The 21,992-nt window shown below is 38.9% G+C and overlaps 1 long non-coding RNA gene across 2 annotated transcripts; it reads left to right on the forward strand.

Moving 5' to 3' along the window:
• Window positions 1-2,302: 2,302 nt before the first annotated feature.
• On the forward strand, window positions 2,303-16,686 carry LOC148364549 (uncharacterized). Of its 2 annotated transcripts, XR_015850639.1 has the most exons (5): window positions 2,303-2,431; window positions 7,744-7,775; window positions 7,893-7,952; window positions 12,874-12,972; window positions 16,602-16,686. It is a non-coding gene; the product is annotated as an uncharacterized LOC148364549 (long non-coding RNA). The 2 variants fall into 2 exon arrangements; XR_015850638.1 differs by lacking the exon at window positions 12,874-12,972.
• Window positions 16,687-21,992: the final 5,306 nt, after the last annotated feature.

Below are 21,992 nucleotides of genomic sequence, written 5' to 3' on the forward strand. Positions count from 1 at the left end.
GACCAAGTGAGCTTGGGTATACCCGGAGCAGCTGAAAAGAGAAAATAGCTAGAGTTGGTCAGGGCTGGTTTAATTGGCTAACTTTAGCGGCTAGCAGTAGAAGCTACTAAAAAAGGCCAGTATAAGATAGCAAGAGCAAACCATAATTTTTCAAGAAAAAACTATTTTACAAGTCCTTGGGAGTTGATTTAAAATAAGACTTTTACTGTAGTTTCATGTACATGTGACATATTTAGCAAACTTCTTGATACTCTAAAGCTGATTTTGACATTTCTGTCTCCGGATGTGAAAGAAAGCTCATTATTTGCCAACGACCAGTCAAAAAGTTAGCAAACAAACAGTGAAAAGGACTTATGATTGATACAAAATAAGTCCATCAAAACATTAAGTGCTATTGTGTGTCTTATAATTTACGTCATGCTACCAATATAGATAGCTAACATGGACTTTTTTAAGTGCTAAAGCTAGTGTAATTTTGCTATCATCTAGAATATCTATTAGTTATTTGTAAGTAACATCGTAACATACTAAGCATTTGTAAAAACATAAACTGTCAAATCATGAAATTTAATGCTATTGTGTGTCTTATGTAAATTAAGTCTTGTTATCAATAAAGATAGATGATACTAGTGTAATTTTGCTAGTGATGGTATATTTTTTCAATACATTTAGTGCTATTGTGTTTTTTATCTATGTTAAGTCTTGTTACTCATCTAATTAGCTAGTACGGACTCTCTTTTGAGCGGCACGGCGGCTGAGCGGTTGGCGCATCCGCGGCACAGTTTGGAGGTCATGGGATCAAACCTTCATGTGTGGAGTTTGCATGTTCTCCCTGTGCTTGTGTGGGTTTTCTCCGGGCACTCTGGTTTTCTCCCACATTCCAAAAACAATGCATGCCAGGTTAATTGGCCGATCCAAATTGTCCCTAGGTGTGAATGCGCGAGTAAGTTGTCTGTCTCTGTGTGCCCTGCGATTGGCTGGCAACCAGTTCAGGGTGTCCCCTGCCCAATGCCCGAGGATAGCTGGGATGGGCTCCAGTACCCCCGCGACCCTACTGAGGATAAGCAGCACGGATAATGGATGGATGGATGGACTCTCTTTTGGTGACTGTATTTTGCTAGTGCTGCGATATTATGAAAGCTTTACATAATTCAGTTCTTAAGTAGGTTTATTTTTCTTAGAAACAAAAATTTAAATCAATAAATATATTGCTATTGTGTATGTGTCTTAATAATTACTAATATTTGTTATAAAAAAGAAAAAAGAAACCATACCTGTAGCATAGTGTTGGTGTCAACGTGGGGCTGCTGCTCGGAGACGTTTATTTCCGGGTTGTTTAATTTTTGTACACAGTTTTTTAAAATTCCAAACAGTCAGGATTATTTATTTTACTTATTTATTTTTGGGTGTGAGTATTTTGGATATCGTACATTTTATGTTGATGTAATGAAGTGCTTTAATTTTATTTACTTGAGTTGTGTTAAAGTATATAAAAAACATCTACTTCCTGGTTGTGTTGCCTTCAGGGTGAATCAAGTAGCATTGACAGTATGAAGTCACGCTACCAGTATAGATAGCTAATACAGACTTTTTTATTTGTACAAAAGCTAGTTACGTTTTGCTAGTGCAAATTGTACAGAATTATTTTCTTTGACGGCGACACTCATGAAGTTGTGTCGGTCTATTTAGCGAAGTAACATATTCAAGAGCAACGGTAGATGGCAGGTTCTTGGCCTGTGCTAAACTCTGAAGACGAGTGCTAGTTTGCAACAGGACTAATCTGTATGGCATTTCCTTTTCCGTTGACTGAAACGCGACAGGTTAAAATGACAAATCAACATTTCGATGACAGAAATATGAGGCATCGAGCTGGAGTCATACGACTTTGCCAACTTTTTGTCCTAAATCTAATTGCCCCGGAGAAGATTATACCGCACGGATTTCTTTCCTTATTGCAGTCCGCGCTAAGTAGACAAAATCCTGTTATACATACGTTTAAGCTCTTTTACAAAGGCAAATCATACAAGCTCTCCAAAGTCATTATCCGTGTAATGTAATACGGTATCACAAATCCCCCCCCAAAAAAAATCCACATTTTCCAAATAATACGTTAACCCCGTCAAGAACTCTCCGTATCAAGTGTTCAGGTATTTCTTTCAACACCCGACTTTTAAACTATTGTAATGAAAGACGAGGTTACAGCCGGGCGGAATGTGGAAATACAAAATAGCAGTTCGTCAGAGCAGAAACATTTGATTTGCGCTGGGGATAAGTTATTTGGAAAGCCCTCATACGATCAACCTGTTACCAAGAGCAATGTTTTTTAACTCGTGTGCCAGGTACACAAAGGTGCCGTGAGACCTTGTTTAGTGTGCCGCTTTCTTTGCTTTCTTCCGGTGATCGGCCGAGTAACTAACAATCATCCTTATAGGTACGTGGCAGTACATTTTCATTTTTTTCTCGTTATACGGTACATTAATTTTCCACTCACGAGGTAGTACAGGAGAATTCATCAACAAAATAGTTTGTTTGATGAAGCTGTTTAAAATTGCGCTGCAAAAAATAAAAAAATAAAAATCAGTGTTAACTTTATTATGTTTTTAATATTGGTATTGGATGAAAGTTTGTTATTTTGACGACAATACCTCACTGTTGTTCATTGTTTTGACTTTTACCCACTGATTACATTTTTGTCACTGCCCGCCAATCATGGTGCTGTTATTTGATATCCTCAGCCTTTAGAGTGGATCTGCTTTTGTAATCTAGTTGATTTTATTAAAAGAAAGGAAACTGGGAAGGACTTTTAGAACTGGTTGGAATTTCTTTGGTGGCGGCAGTAGCTCAGGAGGCAGAGCGATCGTCTTAGGATCAAGAGATCCCAGTTCGAATCCCGGCTTTTCCGTGTTACATGTCGAAGTGTCCTTGGGTAAGACACTGAACCCCCTATACCCCCAATAAGCAGGTTAGCGCCTTACATGGCTGCACAAATCACAGCCGCTATTGGGAAATGTGAAGCACAATGTAAAGCGCTTTGGGAAGTCAGTGACTTGAAAAGCGCTATATAAATGCAGATCATTTCAGATCATTTCATTTCATTTCTTATTTGAGGTTGTGTGCTTTCCACTGTTCTCCTTGCAAGTTCAAAATCCATTGACGTCGTTTCTACATTTTTTTTTAAGTCAAAGTCAATTTTATTGGTTCATTTCTTCAGATGTAGTTGATATACAGTACAAAGAATCAAAATATGTTTCACACTCTCCCCTGGCAAACACTGACGACAAATAAGTGCAGATGCACGAGAACAGAAGATTATACTAAATATAAGTGCAAGTGAGCTGAAGGCTAATACTCAAGTAATACAAGTGATATACAGGACATAAGACACAACATACAATAAAGTGTTCAGGGCAGCAGCAGTCGTAGCAATATTATAAGTGAAATGTGAAATATAAAAAGTAAAATAGGTCAAATAATAACACAAGCAGCAGGTGTGTGCAAGTTTATATGCAGTCATGAGTGTTTATTTCTTCTTACCAGGTATGGAGAGAGTTAAATAGTCTCACTGCCTGGTGTGTGAAGCTGTTGGTAAGCCTGGTAGTGCGGGAGCAGAGGCTTCTGTATCTATTTCCAGAATGCTGAACAGAAATTGTGCAGACATTTTCAGTGTCTACTAAATTTTGAACTTTTTATACAATAAATCAAATAAATTAAAAATAGTTCACATAATTTTTCTGATTTTAATTATTATTTTGTCATTTTATTTACGGTATAATAAATACATAAGAACCAGCAGAGCATTGTTGCTCATATTAAGAATTACTTATGTTATTGGTCTAGAATAAACAAGATGAAAATAGCTCTTGAAAAACAGATTAAAATTATCGTGCAATACTAATTTACAGCAACATAATTAATGGAAATGAATGATCTGTATTACCTTATCGCAAAAATGTCAATTTTTGCAACATAACAATGCAGAGTTTAAAAAAAAAAGTGAAACTGGTTCCGGGAATGCATTTTAAAATTTTTGAGAGACAGTGTTTCCCAAGATTTTCAAAAGAAAATGTTGTGCCTTAGCTCAACATAGAAAATCACTGACTTAGGAAATAATTTTGCCACCTGATTTTTTTTTCTTTTTAAACAGACAGTGTGTGTTATTTGGCGCCTCTAAGAGATTGAATGAAAATCAATGAATGAAAACTTTATTTCGAACATTAAAAAAAAAAACAGGACAAAAACAATGAGTCAACAACAAAATAATGTTATATAACATGTTCGAAAAGGGGTAGTCAGAAGCAGATGCTTATTTTCCCTACCCCTTTATCTTCCCTATTAAATACATTTTACAAATCCTCTTCTCCTTTTGTGTCTAATATAGCAAAATCTCACGGATATACTTATTACATAAGGTCAGATATCAATAATAATAATAATTACAATAATCACATATTTTCTACACTAATCTTCGTAATACCCATCCCTCAACGTCATAATGCCACTAGTTACCAAACATCACTGCGTCACCAATGATAACAGTTTAGTTTTTTTCTTACTCGCATCTAATTTTTTGAACCAAGGAGAGTATGCCCTTTAAAACAGTGCGCCAAATGGGTGTGGAAATCCGGTACAATAATGAGCTATTTTATTTTAACATTGACTACCGGCAAGCGCTTCATGAGCTTCATCTCGTTTCAAGTCAAGTCAAGTCATGTTTATTTGTATAGCCCTTAATCACAAAGAGTCTCAAAGGGCAACACGGATCAAAGACTATTGCAAACTATTATTACAGACTATTAACCTACATAAGGGCAAATGATACACATATTATCAACATAAAATATAGGTTATTCATATGCTATAGAATAGAAGTGTGTTTTAAGCTTAAATTTAAACATTTCCACTGAGGTTGCAGATCGAATCTCAGAGGGAAGAGCATTCCACAGCACCGGGGCTCAAACCTGCGGATCTCTTCTTGGCTCTTGGGATCACAGTAGACCAGCGTTTTCAGAGCAAAGGCTTTGGACCGGAAGATAGGGGAAAATTAAACCTGAAAGATATGAGGGGGCAAGTCCATGTGTGATTTTGTATAATACCAACAGAACCTTAAAATCACATCTTAACTGACAGGGAGCCAATGCAGGTTAGCTAAAATCGTGGTAAGGAGATCAAAATTTCTTGTCTTAGTTAAAAGCCTCGCTGCAGCATTTTGTACCAGCTGAAGGCTCTTGAATTTGGACTTTGGGAGACCAGAGAGTAGTGCCTTACAGTAATCGAGACGGGAAGTAACAAACGCCTGAATTATAATCTCTGCATCTGACGGAGACAGCATAGGACGAATTTTAGCAATGTTGCGAAGATGGAAGAAAGCTGTTCTAGTAATATTCTTCACGAGTGTTTGAAAGGACAGATCGGGGTCAAATATGACACCTAAATTTTTAACTGAGTCACGTTGGGTGATCTTACATTTGTCAATGTTCAGAGCAGTTTTTGAAAACAAGTTTCTTCTTTTTTTCTCCCCTCTAGACTCTTGTTGCTGTTTTGAGGCCATGTTCACACAGGTTTTCACCAAATTGCGAATGAGGCATAATCGAACATACCTCTGGGAAGGGAGAACTATGAGACTGGAGATAAGCCGGGGCACAAATCAGATACACCCCTTTTCTTAAAAAATTTAGTTTTTTCTGCTTTTGTATCGTTTAACCATTTTAACACTTTACACTTTTTTTTCACAACCTTGATTTCTTTTGGTGCCCTCCTGGACACTCGATGCCCTACGCAGTGCACCTTATGTGCGTTTGTGGGACTACGGCCCTGAATATGATACAACTTAGTCCCTTATCTAAAATCTTCGGGTGTGGTTATAACAAAAATCATAAGTTCTTCACCTTTGCTATTTTTCAGTCCTTTTCTTCATGTACAGGTGCCCTCTCATTTTTTCAACGTCATACTTATGCTTGTCACTTGCCTAATTTCCATCAATCTGCAAAGCCTCAAGGCCGCTATCAACACTCAGCGGAAAGTTTGTGAGTCAGAAATGGGATAAATGTGTTAAACAAGTTTCCTTCCACGTCATCTCAATCTGTCATGATGGGTGCTAATGGGGTTTTCTGTCAACTGGTATGCTTACATGCATGATTGAAATTAGACTATAACCGGTATTTGGATTATGAAGAACCATGTAACAAACGATTATGGTTTTAGGTCAGGGGTGGGCAACTATTTGGAGTCTCGGGCTACATTGGTTTAAAAAAATGTGGCGATGACGCCAAACCTTGAGACCTACCCTGTAGACCAGGGGTTGTGCACCAGCCAAAAAATGAACAATTAAGAAGGAAAAAATTTGTACAAGTTGCACTGGGAGTATAATACTACCGTAAATTCCGGACTATAGAGCGCACCTGATTATAAGCCGCACCCACCTCATTTTAAGAGGAAAACCGATTTTGTAATTCCTGTATATAAGCTGCATGCGCCCACATTAAAAAAATGTAACACAAACACAAAATTAACCCAAACCCAACTAAGTCCCGCGACTGAAACTGAATGTCCTTCATAAAAGTACACAGTCCAAAAATTACAGCCGGCAAAATGAACGGAAAATAATACCGGTACTTAAGGTTTGATGCAGACCTGCAGAGTCCGGGTCCCGTTGAAAGTAATCCAAGGAAAAAAGTGTATATTTCCAAAGGTAAGGGTGGGAAGAATATATACCCACTATTGTCTGCCGCGTCCACAAACACTCACCTTTGCCCTACACTTCTGAGGTAATGGGATCAGATCCAGCTACCAGCCTTCCTGTGCAGAGTTTGCATGTTCTCCCCGTGCCTGCGTGGGTTTTCTCACATGCATATCAGGTTAAATGGCTGGTCCAAATTGGCCCTAGGTGTGAATGAGCGAGTGAGTTGTCTGTCTCAATGTGCCCTGCGACTGGCTGGCAAAAAGTTCAGGGTGTCCCCCTGCTTACTGCCCGAAGATAGCTGGGATGGGCTCCAGCACCCCCGCGTCCCTACTGAGGATAAGCGGTTCAGATAATGGATGAATGTTCTTTATCTAAATAATGCTGAATATGTTACAATGTTACTGACACAGCCACTACACAGCATTATCATGTCACATTGGGTATTTGTAAATGGTATTCTTTTTGCTTTATTATTGTATTGTTCTCAGCTCAGGGATGCTGCTGGAAATGTGAATTTCCCTGCGGGGATGAATAAAGTATCTATCTATCTATCTATCTATCTATCTATCTATCTATCTATCTATCTATCTATCTATCTATCTATCTATCTATCTATCTATCTATCTATCTATCTATCTATCTATCTATCTATCTGACAAATATGAGCGTGTCCGAGATATGCACATACATGTAACCTTAGAATACCGTGTTCTCTATTTTATTTTTAATTATCAATTGCTTTTCAAGATGATATTTATGTAATTGGAGTTGGGTTTTATCTAATAAAATTCCTCCGAAAATGAGTAATACACTCCGAGTGTAACTTATACAGGTTTTTTTCATTCTTAATTGTGCATTTTTTGGCTTGTGCGACTTACACTCCGGAGAGACTTATAGTCGGAAAATACGCTTCACATTGTCCTTTTAAGGAAGCATACAATAGATAAAAAATTTGAAATTGAGGAGGAACATGTGCAGAAACTTGTTGAAGACGCCAATCTTTTCCGGACCGGGCCTCGGGGTGTTGAAAACAATGCTACCAGTGGTGGAACGTTTCTTCACAGGTGCAGCTCTGGAAGAGACAAGTGATGGAGGGGTGAGTTTGTGTGGGGGAAGACTCGGACCTTGTGACATTCAAACAAAAACAAACACAGAGATCTTCTTTTTCTTTTCTTCACTGTTGTAACCTTTTTTTTTTCTTTTTGCCAAGCAGGAAAAAAGCTACAAAACAAACACTGCAGTGTGAACAGCAGCTTGTTGTGACGCTTACGCGGTGAGTGAGTGACTTTGGTGGTCTTTTTTTTTCTTCTTCTTGTCGGGTAAAGATGTTTTGAGCCGGCGCTCACCTGTTGAGCCACGACAGGCAAACAAATGGCTTCCATTGCTTCCCCCTCGTGTCCTTTGACCTTTTACGAGAAGCCTTCTTGGTTCAATAACATTTTTCCTTGCCGCCCGGGCAGCTAAAGCGCTTAGCTGTTTAACACCTGTGGCTCCAACTGCTCACATATTCCGCACATCCTCAGACAGCTCGGCCATTTGTCAGGTCTCATTCTTCAAGTTATCATCAGATAATAAACTATTTTTTGGGGTAACGATGCAAAGGTCTAACCAATCAAAAAATCTTGCTCACTGCAGCTAATGTTGCTCATTTTGTTTATTATTTTTGTTATTTCACTAAATATTTTTACCTTGCTTTGTAAATAAAATATATCAAAAGAAGAATATTTGAACTCAACAACATTGTCTGATATGGTGGGTAGTCGACATTGTATTTTTTTACAAATTCACTAAAAATACAATAGCAGATAATTTTACTTGTTTTAAGTATCATTCATCAAGTTTTAGATTAGAAGTAAGTTGAGATACAATAAGATAAGGTGGAAATAAAAAGAAAGAAGGGAAGTGAAAGAGAGAAAGAAAGAAAACAGTGAGATAAAAAAAAGATAGTTGTAAAGAGAGCAATACAGCGAGAAAGAAAGATGGAGTGATATAGAGAAAAAGGAGAGAAAAATAGAGTGACAGAGAAAAAGAGAAGAAGAAATACAGAAAGAAAGAAAGAGAGGAGGAAATACAGAAAGAGAGAATGGTAGAAAGAAAGAGAAAAAGAGTGAAAGAGAGGGAGAGAAAAATGTATATAGAAAGAAAGAACACAAGCAAGAAAGAAAAAGCAATTGAAATAGAGGAGAGAAAGAGAGAAAGAAGGGGAAAGAAAAATAAATGAAAGAAAGAATGAAATGAAATGATCTGCATTTATATAGCGCTTTTCAAGTCAATGACTTCCCAAAGCGCTTTACATTGTGCTTCACATTTCCCAATAGCGGCCGTGATCTGTGCAGCCATGTAAGGCGCCAACCTACTTATTGGGGGTATTGGAGGGTTCAGTGTCTTACCCAAGGACACTTCGACATGTAACACGGACAAGCCGGGATTCGAACTGGGATCCCTTAATCCTAAAACGATCGCTCTACCTCCTGAGCTAAGAAAGAACCAGAACGAGTTAGAAAGATGGAAAGAAAAATAAAGAATGGTAAAAAAAGAGAGAGAGCAAGAATAGAAGCAAGAAAGAAAGAAAGAAAGAAAGAAAAGAAAAAGTGTTATTTTTCCATTTGATCATATTTAAAACATTTTTTTCAGTGTTTAAGTGTTTCGAAGTAAAAGTGACTGTTATTTCTGACTTTTTAAAATTGTGTTTTACTTCTTAGAGTACTTTCAAAAAAATCCAGCAATAAAGAAATCAGTACTTAAAATGAGCAACTTTATCTGAAATGGCAGATGCATTTACCAGTCTTCGTCTTCCAAAAATCTGTTCCAGGAGTTGTTACAATTGTTTCGAGTCCAACCATTGTGATGCACATCTTTCCTTTGTTTAAATATTGCGCAACAAAAACTGCTTACAAAAATCGCTCGCAACATAGCTTTTATCATCTCTACACATGGCATTAATTCTTTTTTATTTTTATTTTTATTCCATTTTTTGATGGGTGTCAAAAATTGCTGCACAAGATTTGTGAGTGGTTAAAGAGAACAGGTGCTGAATTTCCTCCCTGGTAAGAAATCGACTGGCAAAGCAGCTCATTGGTCATTCCTCCCAGTAGTTTTGTTCTGGGAACACATAAAAACAACAAAGCGTTATTCCACAGTGGATTAGTTCAGTTGATGACACAAAAGAAAGGCTGTTAAGCCTTCATGATTACGTGTCCTCTTCTGAACAGATTTCGTTGGGTGTCTCCCAGATAGAAGTTGGGACATTTTTGCAGATGGATATGTCTATGGTGGTTCCCTCCGAAGGGGACGGACTTTCCTTCAAAAGTAATAACCCATCTGCTTTCCAGCCTACATCAAAGTACGGCAGATCCACTCACAGACTTTGTTGTACGAACAAATATTTTGCAGGATACCAAGTACAGTAGACCCCCGGGATATGACATGAATCCATTCCAAGGTGAAGGTTTTAAGAGGAAATCACTGTATGGCTGGGGATGGAAACCTGTGGTAGATAGCTAACCCTCAATACCAGAGATATCCACCCATCCATTCATTATCTGCACCGCTTATCCTCAGTAGGGTCGCGGGGATGCTGGAGCCCATCCCAGCTGTCTTCAGGCAGTGGGCAGGGGACACCCTGAACTGGTTGCCAGCCAGTCCCAGGGCACACAGAGACAGACAAGTCACTCGCTCATTCACACCTAGGGACAATTTGGACCGGCCAATGAATCTGACGTGCATGTTTTGGAATGGAAGGAGGAAAACCGAAGTGCTTGGAGGAAACCCACGCAAGCACGGGGGGAAAATGCAAACTCCGCACAGAAGGATTCGATCCCATGACCTCAGAACTGTGCCGCTGCAGAGGCGCTAACCACTCCGCCGCCGTGCTGCCCCGTACCATAGATTAAAACATTAAAATGACTACCATTTATTAGCTTAATGCAATATATTTGTATATGATTGAATATTGTTATGTTTGAATAAATATGTAAAGGAAAAATTTAATTTATTTTCTTTTGGTGGTGTGACACAGTGGGCGGGCCATGCATTTCACACTTAGGCCTTTGCGAACGAACCAGCTCTTGGAAGTGAATGACACTAACAAAGAGCCAGTTCTCTCCCAGGCGCTTTTTTCCTCACTAAAAGGAACCGGCTCTTTCGGGTCCTAAACGGCTTTTCAGGTTGTTTTTGCTTCTTTAATCCCAACATGACCAAATATTATGTAAAATTATGCGCAAAATGACTTAAAGGAATGGGGGAATAGAACAAAAAAGAAAAAAATACCAAAATGAGAAAGTAGTGAAAAGCTGAGAAAAACAAAAACAAAAGGAAGACAAAAAAAGAAGGAAAAATTTAGAAAAAAGCCAGAAAAAAAGAAAAGAAAGAAATGTAGGAAAAAGGGAAATAGAGAACAAAAAGAAAAAAGTAAAGCTCGAAAAAAATAAACACAATGAGATTTTTTTAAAGGAATTTTAAAAAAGTAGAAAAAAAACACGTAAAAAAGAAGAAAAAGTTTGAGTTGCATTCAAATAATTTCCAATTATATCAAGTGAATCTTGTTGCCAACATTGTACTTCCACTAAAAAATGTGATTAAGTACAGTTCTGTGTCTTACAACCGACTAAATAAGCCCCCCAAAATGTTAATATTATGCGACAAAATATATCAGGAAATAAAAAGAAATGGATATCTTGTGAAAGAATTGTAAGAACAAACGATGTTTGTAGGCCGTACAACCTTTGCAATAGTACACGAGTCAATTCATTCAAAAGAGAAAAATCATTTTACATTGCCGGAAACTCAGCAAAATGTAACTTGATGTCAAGTTTTGGACATGTTTGATAATGAATTATCTTGTCACACTTGGGATTATGGTTGCTCACTGTTGTTTCAAGCGTTGCTCACCGACTTTGCGTGAACGCTAAGACCCGTGGAAAATTAGAGGGAACATTATTCAGAAGTCCTCCGGGCAGATTATGGACCCAGGCAACAAGTAGTAAATGGCTGAAATATGATTGGTTGAATGCTTAAAAGAAAAAGTACATATCTGGACGTAGCGCAACCAGGGGGGAAAGCCATGTAATGCAGCTGATAGACAATTTAAATTTATTTAATAAATATTCTGTGACAAAATATAATGATATTACATGATTTATATAGTTTTCAGGCCAACAGAAGGCCCACCACTGCTGTGACGTGACCCAAGATGTCATTTATTGGTCGTAGGCCAATATATACAAGAGCTAGTTGTATGACTGTTTTGTCACGAGAACATTCCAATCTGTGCAAGTCACCATATTCAGACAATCAGGGCGTGTTAACCTTCATCAGTTACACAATCATTTTATGAGCATTTTTACAGTGAGACATTTTTTGCAGATGTTCTCCTTAAAAGTTTATAAAAAGTTGACCGTTTTTTTCCACAATATTCCCCCATTTGTCAATTTAAAATCATCAACCTAAGTCTTTCTTCTAAATCCCTGTCCGATCGCCCAAAATTCATTTCCATGAAGTTTGGGATTCTCTCTTTAGCATCACTGGCTAATAAATGAAGTTCTGAAAATACAGCATTTTGTCGCACTATTTTGCAAAGGATTTACAAAGCACACAAGATTCATAACCGAACTAAAAGAATGGGCATAATGGGAAGGAATTCCACCAATAGCATATCGGCATCTTCATGATGCAAAGCCACAAACTGATAATTGACCCGTAACTTATATGACATTGACAAATAGAAGCCAGGCATTTTAGAGACATATAAGGCATGTAATACGCACTTACGAATTTATATCATATTCCACATGCAGGGTTTGTACAATTCTTTCAAGGCCAAATTCAAGCACTTTTTAAGGACTTTCAAAGTTAATTTTCCAATTTCTCCAGTTCAATTCAAAGAATAAATTATACATTATTATAGTTTTAATAATAATAATTAAAGAGTGAGTGTCGTTATCATTATTATCATTGATCCCGCCAACACTAACAATGTATTTAAGGTGGGTGCAAGGCAAGGAAAGTAAATTCTTCTAAACTTTAAAGGTGAACAAAATTTGTTACTCTCAGCCTCTTTTTCCTGGCTTGTGTCACAGCAGTCTCATTCAGATCATTTATGATGCGTGTGCAAGTACATGCGTTTTTTGGAATGAACTCTTCTTTTTCGTCTTCATTTAAGCAGACACGTTTTATTTTTCTTCATTTGATGCCAGGTCTATCGGGTCAGACTGCTGAGAAACGTGGCAACGATTTCAAGCTTTCAGGACCACTTCACCCAAAATTCAGGCACTTTTCAGACACAACATTAAAATGTAAGCATTTTCAAAAGATTCCAAGCACCTGAATGAACTCTACACATCATAACGTGAAAATGTTGTCCTGTAGGGATGTCGTAAGGGGTGTCACTGCTCTTATCAAGCTAATGCAGATGCATCGAAGTGCTCACGTTTTGGGTTACTAATTCCCAGGAAAACAATGCCCCTCATGAAATGAAATGAAATGAAATGATCTGCATTTATATAGCGCTTTTCAAGTCAATGACTTCCCAAAGCGATTTACAATGTGCTCCACATTTTTCCAATAGCGGCCTTGTATTGCAGCCATGTAAGACGCTAACCTGCTTATTAGGGGTATTAGGGGTTCAGTGTCTTACCCAAGGACACTTCGACATGTAACACGGACGAGCCGGGATTCAAACTGGGATCGCTTGATCCCAAGACGAGCGCTCTACGTCCTGAGCTACTGCCGCCCCTTCAAGTAAGGAGAGGGTCATATTTTGCTGATTAAGTTTGTATTTGCACTTTGAGTGTGTGTGGACTAGTCTTAGATCTTTGCAAAGTCTCTCCAGCTGCTTGGCGGGTTGTATAAAGGGACCCTCCTGTAAAGTTTCATCAGAACATTTGGCCAAGTAGACATCTATCTCATTTGTCAATTTAACAACTCCAAAGTCAAAGTGTGAACACAACAGAGGCTGTTTCAAGACATGATACTGGTCACATACACTCACCAGCCACTTTAGTAGGTACACCGTGCTAGTAGCAGTTTGGACCCCATTTTGGCTTCAGAACTGCCTCAATTCTTCGTGGCATTGATTAAGCTAGGTGCTGGAAGCATTCCTCAGAGAGTATGGTCTATATTGACATGATGGCATCACACAGTTGGCGCAGATTTGTCAGCTGCACATCCATAATGCGAATCTCTCGTTCAACCACCCAAAGATGCTCTATTGGATTGAGATCTGGGAGGCCATTTGAGTACAGTGAACTCATCGTCATGTTCAAGAAACCAGTCTGAGATGATTCCAGCTCTATGACCAGGGTTGGGTAGGGTTACTTTAACTTGATTACTTTAAATAACTTTTGGATTACTCCAATACCAAATATGCTAAAGACAAAAGAAACGAAATATGAATAAAATTACTAAATTTTGTGCAGGCTTGGGGAGTAACGGAATACATGGAACGGCAAAAATGATGTTGGCAAGCTGTTTGGATTTATTTTCATTTTGTTTCTGTCGCATTTTATGTTGTATGCCGGAGATCAAAGAGATCAAAGCCAGGAAATAAAGCTTACCACATATTGTGAGTCATAATTGTATTCATACTTAGTTTATTTTGTCTTTTATTAGCATAATTGGTATTGGAGTAATCCAAAAGTAATTGAAAGTAATTAAAGTAAGTTAAAGTAACCCTACCCAGCCCTGTTTATGACATGGCGCATTATGGACATGGGCAACAACAATATTCAGGTAGGCTATGGCGTTGCAACGATGCTCAATTGGTACCAAGGAGCCCAAAGAGTGCCATGAAAATATCCCCCACACCATTAGACCACCACCAGCCTGAACCGTTGATACAAGGCAGGATGGATCCATGCATTCACGTTGTTAAAGCCAAATTCTGACTCTACCATCCGAATGCCGAAGCAGAAATCGAGACTCATCAGACCAGGCAACATTTTTTCTAATTTTCCATTGCTCAATTTTTATGAGCTTGTGCAAATTGTGGGCTTAGTTTCCTGTTTTTAGCTGCAAGGAGTGGCACTCGGCGTGGTCTTCTGCCACTGTAGCCCATCTGCCTCAAAGTCTCAAATACTGTGCGTTCTGAGATGCTCTATAGCACAGGTGTCAAACAGGCGGCCCGCGGGCCAGATCAGACCCGTTAAGGGATTGAATCCGGCCCGTGAGACAACACTCAGAGAAGCGCAAGAGAAAAACAAGCTGCAGGTTGAAATATGTCAAATATTGCCAAAGCCAGGTGCCTCTCACAAAGACACTGTACTTGTGTTTATCTTTCTCTCTCTCTCTCTCTCTCTCTCTCTCTCTCTCTCTCTCTCTCTCTCTCTCTCTCTCTCTCTCCTTCTCTCTCTCTTTCTTTTCCATCCCCTTTCTCCCACTCTGTCTCTGTCTCTTTCACTACCTGTGTCTCTCTTTTTCTCTTCCTTTGTTGCTCTTTTGTCTCTTTCTCTCTCTGTGTCTTTTGACCACTTTTGTTCCAACCTTTTTTCCTTTTCTCTTTCTTTCTTCATCTTTATCTTTTATTTCTCACGCTCTCTCTCTCTCTCTCTCTCTTTTTTTCTTTCTTTGTCCTGCCCTCTCTCCCTTTCCCTCCCTCTTTGTCTTATTTCTTTATCTCGTTTTCTCTTTATCAGCAGTTAGTGAGATACTCAGACCAGCCCCTCTGGCACTAACAACCATGTTCAAAGTCATTCAAATCACCTTTCTTCCCCCCACTGATGCTCGGTTTGAACTGCCGGAGATTGTCTTAACCATGTCCACATTCCTAAATGCATTGAGTTGCCGCCATGTGATTGGCTGTTTAGAAATTAAGTGTTGAAGAGTATTTGGGCATGTGTAGCTAATCAAGTGAGTGTATGGTGAATTGGACATTGATACTATTTATGATTGCTCCCATTTTTAAATGAATGCCTTGAATATAGGTCGGCACGGCGGCTAAATGGTAAGTGCGTCCGCGGCACAGTTCTGAGGTCATGGGATAAAAACCAGCCACCAGCCTTGCATGTTCTTCCCATGCTTGCATGGGTCTCCTTCAGGCACTCCAGTTTTCTCCCACATTATAAAAACTTGCATTCCAGGTCCAATTGGCTGGTCCAAATTGTCCCTAGGTGTGAATGAGCAAGAATTGTCTGTCCCTGTGTGCCCTGCGACTGGCTGGCAACCAGTTCAGGGCGTCCTCTGCCCACTGCCCAATTATTGCTGAGATGGGCTCCAGCACCCCCGCGACCCTATTGAGGATAAGCGGTGCAGATAATGAATGGATGGATGGATGGATGGATGCCTTGAATATTGGGTCTAACTGTAGCATGGCCTCCAATCTGGAAAACCTATGGTGCAAAAAAAAAAAAAACCCACACAATTCAGTGGCCATTTGTTCCTAGGCATCTTGATTTTTTTTTTTTTTTGAGACATGCAAATATGTTCGTCAGTTGTTTGGATTTCACATGTCTTTTAAATATGGGGTTTACAAATATTGAATTTTACAAGCAAGATTTTTTTCAGGGTCAATCACACCCAACATAAAATCAAATGAATATGCACAACAAATGAAATAGAAATGTTTTAATAAAATTAAATCATGACCTGATAACAATTAAACACTTGTCCATCAGAACCCTGCGGAATAGATGTAATAAGTTTGTTGTGTGTTGTGTTTTAAGGCTTATTATCGCTTAAAAAGCAGAATATCAATCATTAATAAGGGGCTGAGGTTCACAAGTATGCATTGGTCCTTGCATTATTTGATTGTTCTGTATTTGATTGTTGCGTGAAAACAAAAGCATTCCATCGATTTCCCCATTTAGCATAATTCCCCACGCTTTCCTTTTCCTCCCGTTGACGAACCCGAGATAGTGTATTTTGAGAGCGTATCGGCAGTTCAGCCCGTTAATGAATATTTGATGAAGGTTCCTCCTCTTTTCCGCAGCCCCTTGCAGATGATCTCCTGACCTTCACGAGGCCCTGCCCGGATGAATTATTGAAAGTCAAGCTGTCAGTCACAAGCTCGATGTGAGTACCACGACTCATGAGCAAATCTTACTTGTGACGCTACTGCATGCTAATTGGGCTAATATGACAAACAGGTTCAAAATGATGACTACAAAGACGGAAAAAAAGAAAAACAGCACTAAAAGAAGGTGCTTTTTTGAAGTTGGGTGATTTATACATATGGCCTGACATTTGGGGTTAATTCAATGCTTTTATCAGTTCAGCATGGAGAATGCTCTCGTATGCCAAATGTTTTTGTTGCCTGATGTCTGTTTTGTATTATCACTTGGCTTTAAATGCTTACCAACACATGGCGATGTTATAATCGATGGGTTTCAACAGCAGTTTTGGGGGTCTTCAATCCAAAACATGGGAGCGGCAGATCAGGTAACATACTTTGGTTTGTTTGGGTGGAGCGTTACAATTTTAAAACTCAGCTGCTTCTTGTTTGGGTTAGTCCAGGGGTTGGGAACCCTTTTGACTCATAGAGCCATAATAGCAAAATATCTTTATTTTTGAGAGAGCTATACCGTATATTTTAGGACCAAATTTAGCAAAACCACCAAATTTTTTCAGGTAATTTTATTTCAATGTGTGATGTTAGATGATTTGAAAAGATTTATGAATGAATGATAATGCCAGAGCCAGCGTACCTCATTAACAAATATACCACTTTAAACTTCTCTTAAGATTATTGAGATTCATTTTGACCTTTCATTATTTTCAGAAAAAATGGTTTTAAAACAAGGTGCAAGCAAAGTTATTTTGTAAATATGTCACAAAAAACTGCAAACAAAAGGTTCATAGATGTATTTCCCTTCAATGCATTGGGCATGTGTGAATAGCTCCACCCACCCCTACCACTCACCAAATGAAATGATCTGCATTTATATAGTGCTTTTCATGTCAATAAAGACTTCCCAAAGCGCTTTACAATATGCTTCACATTTCCCAATAGCGGCCGTGCAGCCATGCAAGGCGCAAACCTGCTTATTGGGGGCATTAGGGGTTCAGTATCTTACCCAAGGACACTTCGACATGTAACACGGAGGAGCCGGGATTAGAACTGCGATCTCTTGATCCCAAGACGAGCGCTCTACCTCCTGAGCTACTGCCGCCCAAATTGTTTTGTGTGCTTTTCAAGCAGTTTGGGGTAACTACAGTGTGTTTTGGGTTTTTATCATAAAGTGTTTCACCGTGAACATACATAATTTTATGAGCTTCCAAATTAATTTACCAATGTACAGCCAAAACGGTGTCTGTTGGTATGACACCTTGACCATTAGCTATAGGTAAGACCGTGCCTTTTAAGACTGGACCAAACACTTGGCCTTGGCAAGAGAATGCTGAGCTTGCCAGAATTAAAACACTAGAAACAGTATGTCACACTGGCGTAACCTGGCTTTCACACAAGTCTGTGTAAAGCCCACATAGCAGCGTAAATTTGTGTTTTCCATTGAAAGAAACTAAGAATATAGCTGTCAATAGCTAAACCCCTGGCAATAATAGTTGCTAAACAAAACAATCCTCATCGTTTTCCCTCCAAAATACCATGTGACTTGTTACTCCAACTAGGTATTCGGTGTGAATAGGGAGCATATTTTTACATTTGAAATACAGCTCTCACACTCTGTCAAACTGGCCACTGAAACTCCCAATATGGCACACCATGGCAAGGAACTCTCTGTGGACCTTAAAAAGAATTATGGCACTAGATAAGGCTAGCTAAGGCTACAAGAAGATTGCCAACACCCTCAAGTTGAGCTGCAGTACAGTGGCCAAGATCCTCCAGTGTTATAGAAAAATCAGGATGCACTCACAAAAAGCTCATTTTGGACGTCCAAAGAATCTGAGTGAACGTGCACAGCGTCACATCTGAATGCTATCTAAGAAAGATAAGCGTAGGACTGCTGTCAGCATTGCTGCAGAGATTGAAAAGGTGGGGTGTTGACCTGTAAGTACTCGGACCATTCGCCGCAAACTTCATCAAATTGGTCTGTATGGCTGTCGCTTCAGAAAGAAGCCTCTTCTAAAGGCTGTCGACAAGAAAGCCCGCAAAACGTTTGCAGAAGATATGTTAACAAAGGCCATGGCTTACTGGGGAAATATCCTCTGGTCCGACGAGACAAATAATAATCTATTTTGCTCAAAAGGTGTGAAGCATCTGTGGCAACAACTAGGTGAGGAGTACAAAGATTTTTGGGTCGAGCTTACAGTCAAGCATGCTGGTGGGAATGTCATGGTTTGGGACTGATAAGTGCAACTGTAGTTGGCGAATTGCATTACATAAAGGGAAAAATGAACTCAAGCATGTACTGTGAATTTATAGAGTAGAAACTGGGTCGCAGGGCAGTAGGCCAGCATGACAATGACCCCCAAACACACCTGTTTTAGAGGGTCTAAGGGTAAAGGGGAATGACTGGCCAAGCATGTCTCGATGTCTAAACCAAATATAACATCTTTGTGGCAGCCTCTAGCCTAGCTGGAGGTGGAGAAGCACAAGATCTTCAATATCCCGCAGCTCTGTCATGTTCTCAGTGGAAGAGCTTTACAGTGGCTACCTCTGACGTTCTGGTGAAATCGATGTTCAGGAGGATTAAGAGGGTTCTGCAAAATCATGATGGCCACACGAAATATTGACACGTTAAGAATTTTCACCTTCGGGTGCACTCTCTTTTGTTTTTTTGTGGAAAAATAAAGTTAAACTGCTATATAAGCTTTACAGAGACAACATTTCATTCTGTCAAAGAAATGTTTTTTTCAGTGATGTTCTATTAAATATTATCATGAATTATCTGCAGAAATGTGAGGGGTGTACTCACTTCTATGACGTACTGTAGGAAATTTGATGGAATTTGCAGACGAAGAATTTTATCGACGAGCAATATTTACTCATGAAAAGAGCCATACATGACTTGCGAGCCATGGGTTCCCGACCCCTGGTTAAACACACACTTTTTGACTGACTTGACTGATCTCAGTGCTGCCGTTGACACTGTGGACCACAATATTGTACTAGATCGGCTGAACAAATGGATTGGTCTCCCAGGAATTATCCTCTCATGGTCTACTCTAGATCCTACTTCTCAGATAGAAGACATTGTGTTAGATACAGTGATGTGACCCTTGAGCCTTTTAGTACTACCTGTGGCGTTCTCAGTACTTGGTCCCCTCCATTTCTTCATTGTACTCATCCTGGGGTTTTTGAGTTTTTTACTGCCTAATGCAGGTTTCAGATCAGGGGATGTTGTAATGGTGGTCTGTGCAGCCCTTCGAGACTTTTTGTGATTAAGGGCTAAACAAATAAATATGACTTACTCTTTGCTTCTATTTTTTGGTGGCAGCTAGCCATACTTTGGCTACTTATTACATACTGACATTACACATCTTGAATCTTACACACATTTACAGTTGTGCGGTTTTAATTTATAACCCGTATTTAATATTAGATACATTGCACTGTGCACTGTGTGGAGTAAGAAAATATTGCTTGTCATTTAGAATTTTGTTTTTTCAAATTAAGAAATATATTTGTCAATAAAAAATAGAATACTTATAATGAGAACATTTGACAGTGGAACGAGGACTTCTTATTTTGAAAAAGATTTTTTGACTCATTTTACAACATTTCTTAACTTTACAAATCAACATTTCTTGTTTAAGTATCATTCAATTATGATAATATAAAAAAACTATACTTTAGCAAAGCAAAATTATCCACAACACAAACGCGCATATGTTTTCTGTTACGAAATTAAAGAAACTAATAATAATAATAGTGTTCAACTGACATATCATTCAGTTCATTTTAGAGATTTTTTTTCTTATCAGAGAACAAGCTAAAAATATAGTAAAACATAATATTTATACAGTGGTACTTTTACTTACAAATTTAATTCGTTCTGGGAGTAGCTTCGTAACCTGTAAACTTTGTAAGTAGATACGCATTTTGAATGCAAACGCGCTAATCTTTTTCAAGCCCAGCATAATTACAGTATGATATTTTTTTGATAAATAATAAGAGAGCATCAGAACATCAGAAACAAATACATGTCAAAATTAGATTACTGCATAATAAACATAAATTGAGAGGCACATAATTAAAAAAAAAGAACAAATTAAATAGTAAAAATATTTATTTACCTTTTTGATTTACGTTTCTTAAGAAACTGATCCAATGACGTCTGCTTTTGCCGGCTTTTGACAATCCATCGGAAATGGGCGAGGCAGACGTAGCGATACCCTGACTTGTCAACACTTTTCCAGGGTGATACTGCGTACTGTACTGTATTCTCGACTTCCTATTTTGAAACGCCTTTGTAACTACAGGCAATATTTACCCAATATTTACTTTGTAACCTGAAACTTTTGTAGAGACCTTCACAAGTAGAGGTTCTGCTGTAGGTGAAGTAAGGGCGTACAGTGACATCATCAACTCCTTTAAATGAAAATAAGAATTAATATTTTTGTATTTTTACTGGATTAATACAGAAGAATAACCAGTTGCACTACACTTCATTCATTTAGACAGTGTAATATTTATATTATAATATACTGAGCTGTTGTGTCCCTGCTTTATAGAATCTGTCATTATTTCTAAAGACCACCTCATCCTACAGTCGGTCATGTGACTGTGCCACACGATACTTCCTGAGGCCTCATCCAAACACCATGCGGTCTCGCATCCAACACTCGGGCTGATCCCTTTTCATCCCTTATGCTTCCTTCGACACTCCCACAGCTGCTTCTTCACCTCCGGCCTTATGGTTGCGTGGAACTTGTAGCTAGCTGTCACTCCCTGCGCTATTGCCGCTAGCAACAGCTGGTCTCAACTTGCAGCTGATGGACGCTTTTTCTTTATTTATCTTTGGCTGGATGCTGTTGGTAACGCGGGCTCCGAGCCATTCGCCGTAAACGGCAAGTTTGAAAGTAGCTGGCTATGTCTCTTACAGAAATGCAGTAAATCTTGGTGCTGCTTGATGAAAGGCTGATGAAAGATTTAATAGTATGGACTGAGTTTAGTACAAAACTGGGTAAGAGTTGGTTAAAGCCCCTGTGTGTATTATATTGTGACTCTTAGTGGTGTAAAAATACTTCATTCGTTTAAATAAAAACCTATGGAATTGAATAAAAAACCATGGACAATCTTAAAGACCCACTTTAAAGAAGCTGCCTTGCTCGGCAGTCATCTTACTACTACGGAAGCCTGAATGCCAATTTTTCTAAGGTAGCTGTCCCGGTGGTGCTTTTAGTACTTAAATTCTACTTAAGCTTGAACAGCAGAGCCCCTGCACCTAATGGTCACTGTGTCACTGGATTCAGGCATCCA

The sequence above is a fragment of the Urocampus carinirostris genome, chromosome 6 (genome assembly GCF_059441175.1).
Source record: "Urocampus carinirostris isolate Australia breed hairy pipefish chromosome 6, RoL_Ucar_1.0, whole genome shotgun sequence".
Classification (NCBI taxonomy): Eukaryota; Metazoa; Chordata; class Actinopteri; order Syngnathiformes; family Syngnathidae; genus Urocampus; species Urocampus carinirostris.